Here is a 9657-nt window from a genome sequence, read left to right on the forward strand (position 1 = left end):
CATTGAACTGATATGCCATACTATAAACTCATTGAAGATATTATTCTCTTTTTCGCAGTTTGTTTATTTCCTCTAATTGCCATGTTACTGTTTCCAATAACAAACATTTTTAATCGGTCCTTATTTCAAAGCAATAAAAATATGAGTTTTTTTTCTTCTAAGAAAAATAAAAACAAATTTTGAATATCGACGGTTTCTCACTAATTTTTAGTGAGATTCTAAAAGTCTACTAAAGAGGTTCTCTTATCAATAATCAGTAACTATAATTTAGTTAACGGCATAAACAAAGCAGTAGATAATAACCAGGTTTATCAATATATTTCTTTTATGCCTTTCACCGCAGAATGGCAGGTATATTAGGCAGGTCAGTACATTTGTAATCAATATTGTTCCGCCCGATTTTTTAATATTTTGAACGAATATTGATTACAAATGTGCTGACTGATTGTCTGCCAAGGAGAGGTTTTTTACATCTAGGGAAGAACAACATTTTTTTCAGAAAACATTAAACAATTAACAATTAAGAACGGAGTTAAGTTCATCCGGGACGAACTTTTTATACCCTCCACCACGAATTGTATTGAAATAAATGGGAACTATTAATTTCCATTTGTTTGCGAAAGTACTAAGATCTTCCTCTGCGTTAAGGTTTCATCTTTGAAGGAGCAGAATATCTTAGCTGATGATAATCACTAATCACTACCCTTTTAGATTCCATAATACCAAGTTACATCGAATTCAGGATGAAAATGTAGCAGAACCCTTTGAAAGAATTCACATGGGGCTTCACCGTTGTTCTTCCAAAATATGAACCAATTTTTAAAATTTCCTAAATTATCTGACAACACACAATATCAAATGACTGTAATCTATGTTCGAACATTTGACAAATTCGAAATACATAAAATTGAACCGGGGCTAGACTAAAACCTGGATATACATGGATATTTTTTCAAATTAATTTTTTTAACATAAAATTATTATTAATAAACAATTATAAAATTATATTAATAAACAATTCGATAGAAAAATGTAAATAAAATCTTCAAAAATCTTAAATCAGGTGGTATCTTATATATACCGAAACGTGGACCTATCCTGTCCTATTTTTGGCAAGGGATATTTTTTACATGTTATAAAATTTTGTGCATCTATTAAAGACTAAATAGGTGCCACCGTGGTGCAATGGTATGTACACCCGCCTTGCACGCTGAAGGTCGTGGGTTCGATTCACCGGTCAGACAACATCAACATTTTCAACGGTGGAAAAAAATACAGTAATTTTGGCGACATTTCCTGAGTATTTCAGCCATGTAAAACTTCTCTACAAAGTGGTGTCTTAAGACACGCCGTTCGTACTCGGCGATAAAAATTAGGCCCCATATCATTGAGCTAATATGAATCGGGGTGCACTCATTGATATTAGAGAAGTCTCTCTTGCCCCGTATGAGATGTTTGTGGAACAAATATATTAAAGACTAAATAACACATTTCAGTTATTCCGGTTGAATAATGTAGCCACAACCTTCAAAATACCGAAAATCGGGAGGTACCTTCCTTTGGGGGCTTTATGAACCTATACCGACAATTTCAGGTGGAAGGTTTTATACCACCCACGAATACTACATGCCAAATTTCAGCGTTATGGTTGAATATTACGGCCGCAGCCTTCAAAATACCAAAAATTCTCTTCTGGGATGTTTTACAAAAATTAAAACGTGGACTGATATGGGCCCTTTGTAATACTAACATTTTTAGGAGTATTAGAAACTTCTATGCCAAATTATAATGCTCTATCTTAAATATTGCGAGTGGTATCTTGATTTCAAAGACAGACAGACGGACATGGTTATATCGACTTAGAATTTTATGCTGATCAAGAATAACCCTAATAGACTTTCCGACATTTTTTCAAAAATGATTTCCTGCAGCACGGAAATTTATCCCATTGAAATATACAAAAAGTTCACGCACAAATCGATTTAAAAAACTATTTTTTTTTTTTTTTTTTGAAAAAATGTATGAAATAAAAAATATAGGAAAAGTTTGGAGTTTCAATTAACTGACATAATTTCGCATATGCATTTATCTAATGAAGTGCGATATATATACTAGTTCCCAAGCTTTGCCTTCGTCTGCCACAAAAACAACATTCAATACGCCTGAAGATCGGATTAACCACCCTTGAAACGTAGCGTAATGGTTGAATGTGTGGGACTTCGGGACTATGCACGAATGCATAAACTTGGGCCCACTAATAGCATAAATAAAGTTTATTCAACTCAAATATCGAAAAAGGTCATGTACCAACCCCCTTGAATTTTTTGTTATTTGTTTTTTTTTTTTTTTTTTGTAAACAATTATATCTTTGAGAAAAGCGTTTACATTTTAATGATTTTCAGAATTAAAGAAAATTAGTCAGAAACAAATGTTATGTCAGTTTGGTTATTTTCAATTATATATCTGCTTACAAAATTTTCCATATTTCTGACAAATTCAAATTTTAAAATCATTCTGTGCCTGTTTTTTTTTCACCGAATCACCTTATAATTAAGATTTTATGTAATCTTATGTAGAAACTCATCACCCAATGATACCTTAATATACATACTTTATGGGATCTACGTCGAATATTTCGATGTGTTACAAACGGAGTGACAAATTTAATTATACCCTCCATGTTATGGTGCAGGCTATAAAAATCGGGATATAGGAAAATGTGGAAGTATAGTGTCATTTTCCTGATTTTAGTTTTCTACCTATTGGGAAGACAAAACAATTTGTTTGAATGACATGTAGAAACCTTTTTAAAAACGTCATACTACGAAAAACGAAAGAAAAATATAAGTTGGCTTTGCCGACAGAGATATACCCGTTCATACCGACAAAATCATTTTCCCCAAAAATTAGGTATTTAGGAGGTTTTCAGAATTTTGTGACCCTTTTTGGACATTTGAACTTTGGTGTAGGATTAAAGCTCAAAAGTGTTGAGGAGTAGGTACTTGAAGGAATGGTTCAACACTGTCAATTTTGGAAGTGGATCTTATATTGAGTGTCATTTCTTTTCGATAGATATGCAGAGATGGTCTGTCTGCAATAATGACGTATCTGACATACATTTCTGACGTATATTACATACGTCGGAAACGTCGTAAACCTAGCCAAACAAACAAGGTTTTTGACAGAATAAACAAACGAATTTTATAACATAAAAATTTATGTTTTTCATAATAGAACTCATTTTATTATTATTTTTTTTTTTTTTGAGATCCTATTTTATTATAAAACAGACATACAAAGATTTCACTCTAAAATATACATTTCATATATTTTTTTTTATTATATGGACATTATACCTATTTTTTTTATTACCTCACCCGCAAATTCTTTGAATCATAGGTAAAGTAGTGGTAGCGGTCGGAATATATTGTAGATGGCGTGCTAAGTGCATAATCCAATTTATTGTTCAATTATTTCAGTTATTTTAAAAATTAAAATATTAATAAAAATATGCTGTTATTTTCAAAAAAGGCACGGACGCTCATCAATAACAAAGACAGGCTTGCAGAATTAATATTAAGTGAAAAATATGGTGGTAACATAAATTTTTTCAGGTTTATGACGTTTACTACTTTTTATACGTTTTCTATGGGTAAATGACGTTTTCGACGTTTACAACTTTCTTACCGTCGAAAACCTAAAAAATCGTCATACAGACCATCTCTGTAGATATGGCGACCACTAGTCACTTTAGTTGGTCACCGTTTGACTTATATCTTTTGGACTACAATGTCAAGAAGTATGGACGAAGGAGTAGCATTGGTATATATTTCCACGTGATCATCGAACGGACACTAAACTGCACTTAAAGGAATATGTTGAACTTTTGACAAAATATTTGGAGATCGAAAGTGTGGACCAAATTGGTTGCTCCGTTCAAAGCTATAGTGCGTACCATTTTAGTGACATTTTTTCAATTTCTGGGAGGAAGTAACGGAAGCTTTGGACTGATATTCTCAATCTTCGAACTTAAACTAAGTTTGGAGAAAATATTATGGGAGAGTTATCTAGAGCTCCATCCATTACACATGGTGAAAACACTTTTACCGTCGTAATGGGGCAGCGAATACAAGATGTTGAAACAACAATTAAAAAAGTATCAGTCGGCTTGCCGACAGAGATATACTCTCAGCCTGTGTGAATTCAAACAGTTTTTTCCAAAAAACGTATATATTTAAGGGGTTTGAAAATGTTGGGGGTATGAACCGACAAAAATATGAATTTGGATAGAAGCTTAAAACGTTTTGCGCGGATTATATCTAAAGGAATGAACCGATATATTCCATTTTGAAAGTGGGTTTTTTTTTTGGGTGTCATTCCCCTCGATAGATATCGAGACCACATGTCGTTTCAGTTGGTCACCATATAATTCAAAGGTTTTGGACCACTATATCAGGAAGCATGTACTTGCCTGCGAAAAACATGATATCGCTGTAAACAGGACCACTAGGTAAAGGGATCCTCGCACAGACCCTTAAACGGGTTGCTCTGTTTATGAGATATCGCGCGTACTATACTAGCTAATATTTTCGATTTTTTGTGGGGGAGGTACAGGAAGGAGTGGATCTACAAGCACCACCTTCGAATTTCATCTAATATTCGAATAAATATTACTATATGCAAAGTGTGGATAAACTCAGTATTTAGTTCGAGAGTTGTCGTGCTCTCCAGCCACTACATCGTGCTATAGGGTTTTTTACATATTTCTGGTTGTTTTCTCAAGAAGTATGGACTTGCCCCCGAAAAAAACTTTTAACATCGTAATTGAGGCAGCGAATGAAAGTTGCTTCAACAAAAATCAAAATGATTCCAGAGCAGTTCTTAAAGTGAACTTATCCAAAATTTTGTGTGTGAGGTACCCGAAAAAGTGGACAAATATAATCCATATTCAAACCTTATATATATTTGGTAGATATATTGGGATGTGTAGAGTATGGACCAAATCGTTCAACCATCAAGAGTTATCATGCGAACAATTTTCCGAACATTTTTGAAACCTTGGGGGGGAGATACCTGAAGAAGTGGACTGATATGGCTTATCATCGAACTTAAACTAAGTTTGGACAAAATATCACGAAGGCCAAGAGTTATCTTCAAGAGTTATCTTGCTCTCCAACCACTACACACGGTGTCATAGGGGTTTTTTTGCAACTTTAAGGCTATCTTCTCAGGAAGTGTGGACTTGCCCCTGATGAAACTTGTACTGTCGTATAGAAGACAGTGAATAGAAGTTGCAACAACAAAAATCAAAGCGATTCGAGAACAGGTCCTAATATAAACTTTTCCGAAATTTTGTGTGGGAGGTACCCGAAGGTGTGGACGGATTGGGTCCATATTGAAACCTCATCTAAGTCTAGTAGAAATTTCACGATGTGCAATGTAATGTCCAAATCGATTACTCCCTTCAAGGGTTATCGTGCTCACAAATTTTCCGAACATTTCCGAAGTTTTGTGTGGGAGGTACCGGAAGGAGTGGACCGATATCACCCATCTTCGAACTTAAACTAAGTTTAGACAAAATATTACGAAAGCCAAATTTCGGACCGAATCGGTTGATCCGTTCGAGAGTTATCGTGCGCTCCAGCCAGACAGACAGACGGACATGGCTAAATCAACTCCAAATTGTCTACTTGGGGTCTAAAACCATTATTTCGATGAGGCACATTTTGCCCGTATGAAAGTGTATATACCCTAAAAAACATATCGTGTAAAGTACCCATAACCGCGAGGAATTGATAAGATTTTTTTTTCGCAGCGGATTTATTTTTGCAACTACTAATCATAAAAAATATGAAAAATATTTTTATCTCTACGGAAAAAATCGGCATTCAAAGGGTTAACATTATTATTTTGGGCGATTTTAATGCCAGAATATGAAAGAGTTAAATCTTTTGTCCAACAGTAGGAAAATTCGGTCTCCGCAATGAAATATGAGACTGACAGACTTCACAGCAGCAAAACACATGGTAGTTAGCAGCACCAGATTTAAACATCTCGACGTTCATAAAGGCTGCCACTAAATGAAAAAACAAGAATTTATTGAGCGTTCTGGATGTACGAGAAGCAAACATTGACCCAGATAACTACCTTGTTGCAGCAAAGGTATATTACCGATTAAACTTTGCAAAGTTTGACATCGGAAAGCAGCAATATCAAAAGGCATATTCCATTCCGTCAGAAATAAACGGACAGACGAATAAAAACACCACAGGAACCGATGGCTGGTATACCAGCCGTGTTATTCAAGACCAAGGTGATATGTTGATATGGTGTATGCATCAGCCAGATAGCACTATATGACAGAGGCAACGTGTACCCAATGATTTCAACGTAAGCATTCTATGTAACTTCCAAAAGAAAGGAGCTTAGATTGTGCACTCACATTATAAGAGCATAAGTCTGTTCCGTATTGTCTATAAGGTAGTACCTAGTAGATTCAGTAAACGACTAAAGCCTATGCTGCGCTAATACTGCGCCAAATCCTCTTTTCCATGCAATGCAGTCTTCGACAGCCCTCTCCGTATAAAGAGATACCAAGCCATGACCGAATTAAATATTCCAGGAAAGCATATTCGGCTTTGTTGGATGACATTGACCAATACCAGGCCTGCAGTTGTAATAGGAAAGAACTTCTGCGAACAGTTTAGTACCAAAACGACAAGGAAATGACCTTTCATGTTACCTGTTTATACCCTCCGCCATAGTATGGAGGGTATATTATATTTGGTTTTCCGTTTGTAAAAATTGAAATGATCATTTGAGTCCTTATTAAGTATAAATATTCTTGAGCAGGGTGAAATTTTAAGTCGTTCTATACATGTCCGTATGTCCGTCATTCTGTCTTTGTTAATCACTCTAGCATCCAGATAAATTGAGTTAGGGCGCTACACATGATATACAACCCTGTTTTTGCCTAAAAAAGTATCAAAAGTTGCAACACTTTTCACGTATCACAATAAACAAGGTAGATACTCAATTGCTACCACAAAAAATTTTAGTATCAAAATTTGTAAACAACGTGAAAAAATATTAAATGACTTTGTTACAATGCTATTTTTCATTGTATTCCCGTACTTTTTAATGGTAATTTAGAAAATAGAATTGTCAAAAATTTCTCCCCCATACAAATTTCCTAAAAAATACGGGAACGGAAAAATTACGGAAATTGCAAAAACTCCAGCATAAATGTCAAAATCAACGTATCAGCTATCATATTAGATGTCAATGAACATGCTTGCTGCTAGTTTCAACTAGGCCAAAATTGTATGGCAGAAAACAGGGGAAGAGGGTGTTATTCGGCGCTATTTTTGTTTAAGGAGAACTGCAAGTCTTGCTAGATTTCAGAGTACGGGAACTCATTTTTAGCACTAAACGGGAAAACTACTGCAAGTACTAATGTTGTGCAGGTTCTCAGCACAACTTTTATTTATTATTATGATGTCTCAAAGATAAAATATTTTTTTTATTTTTTCATTATATTTATTTTTCATTATAGATAATTTTACGATAATTTTCCAAATAAAGTTGTAAAGTTCTATATTGTCGTATATTTTTGGTGATTAATTCAATTTACAACAACTTCTTTTGAAAATTAATTTCCATCAGCTGCGCATATGCACTTACCTTGATCATTTTGATATGTTTGAAATCAACAAAAAAATAAGTGTAAATACCGGGGTGTATTTCAGGATATCGTGAAATCCAGTGGATTTTGGAGCGCAAGTGTAAACTTGGCATAATCGAACTAAAACTTAGCACACTTTTCAGATTTGAATGACAGTACATGAATATATATGGGTCCATTATAGCCCCAATATAGCGGTTCAAAACGATTTCAGGTATTTTCGGGATTTTATTTCATGTTTAGCCCGAATTGGCGGCAGCTTGGAGTTCCCAATGGTACAGAAACTTCCCACCAAAAATTGTGGACATAGGTCCCACACGGCGGTACCACCGATTTCAGGTATTTTGAAGATTTTTATATTCACTTTTAGCCCGAATTGGCTGTAACTTGGCATTTGCAATTTCCTATGGTACAGAAACTTCCCCACCAAAAATAGTGGACATAGTTCCAGGTTTGTTGGCGGTTCGCACGAGATTGCTCTTAAGTTCGGCGGAGGTTGTTCAGGGGTTCAGTGGTACGGTGCTCTTGAAGCAAATTTAAATGGAAGGAGCTTACACCTGGGAAGTTTTTGCGGATTCTGAAACTACAATGTTCATATATGAGAAAAATCAAAACAAAAAAATATCGCCGGAGCGCTTTTTAAATAAACCGATATTCAAGTTATCATTTTTAGGTGTTTTTATGTTTTCACGATTTTGCTTGAAAACCGCAAGTACTATCGAAATGGGAGTAGGGAAAATATTGTAGCTGAGATATAGATGTTCAAATTGGGACAATGCACTGACTGTATCGCCTCCTTATAAAACAATGTTATGGCTGTAATTTCCTAACTTTAACTTATATATCTCAAAAATGGTACAACCTAGGAAAAAAATTACGAAAGCCAATCTTGTAGAGAATTTTCACAGCTACAAGATTTTCTCCAGACCCATTTCGATAAGACTTGCCGTTTTCAAGTAAAATCTCGAAAGCTTAACAAAAGAGCCTAAAAATGTTATCTGAACTTCTATATCTCAAAAATGGTAAAACTAGGAGCAAATCATAAGAGTCAATCCTCTAGAGAATTTTGGCAGCTCCAACATTTTTTTAGCCCCGTTTCGATAGGACTTGCGGTTTCCAAGCAAAATCGCAAAAACTTAAAATAAACCTAAAAATGTGAACTTTGACCGCGATTTATTTAGAAATACCTCCAGCATTTTTCTCGTTTTTGGAATTTTCTCATCTATGATCATTGCTGTTTTAGAATCCGCAGAAACTTCCCAGGTGTAAGCGGTTTTCATTTAAGGTTAGTTAAGGCGTACCGTACATGACATTGTTTTATAAGGAGGCGATACAGTCACTCCATTGTCCCAATTTGAACTTCTATATCTCGAAAATGGTAAAATCTACGACAGTATCATGAAAGTCAGTCCTGTAGACAATTTTCACTGCTATAATATTTTCTCTATTCCCATTTCGATATGACTTGCGGTTTCCAAGCAAAATAGTGAAAACCTAAAAACCACCCCACCTAATGTCGACATGAATCGCGATTTATTTAAAAAACGCTCCCGCGATTTTTGCTTTGTTTTTGATTTTTCTCATCTATGAACATTGTAGTTTCAGAATCTGCAAAAACTTCCCAGGTGTAAGTTCCTTCCATTTAAAATTGCTTTACCGTGGTGGAGATTGTTCGGAAATTCGGAGCAGGTTGTTCAAAATAGTAAAATATATTTACTAAAAAAAAATAAAAATACAAAAATAATTAAAAATAAATAAGTTACAGTGTTTTATTTTTAAATGCTCTAAAAACTTGAAAATACTTTTTCTCTTAGCCTCAATAAGTAACCGCTTACATTTTAATTAAACATGGTGACAAAATTAAATGACAGTAAACGGCAAGCAGTTTATTTGAGAGATCCCATCACGAAGAAGAATATACGAGACTAAGAGAAAAATTACATTCTAGTTTTAAAACACTGTAACTGCTGGTA

This window comes from Musca autumnalis, unplaced genomic scaffold, assembly GCF_047663935.1.
Source record: "Musca autumnalis isolate F117 unplaced genomic scaffold, ASM4766393v1 scaffold_5, whole genome shotgun sequence".
In the NCBI taxonomy this organism is placed as follows: domain Eukaryota; kingdom Metazoa; phylum Arthropoda; class Insecta; order Diptera; family Muscidae; genus Musca; species Musca autumnalis.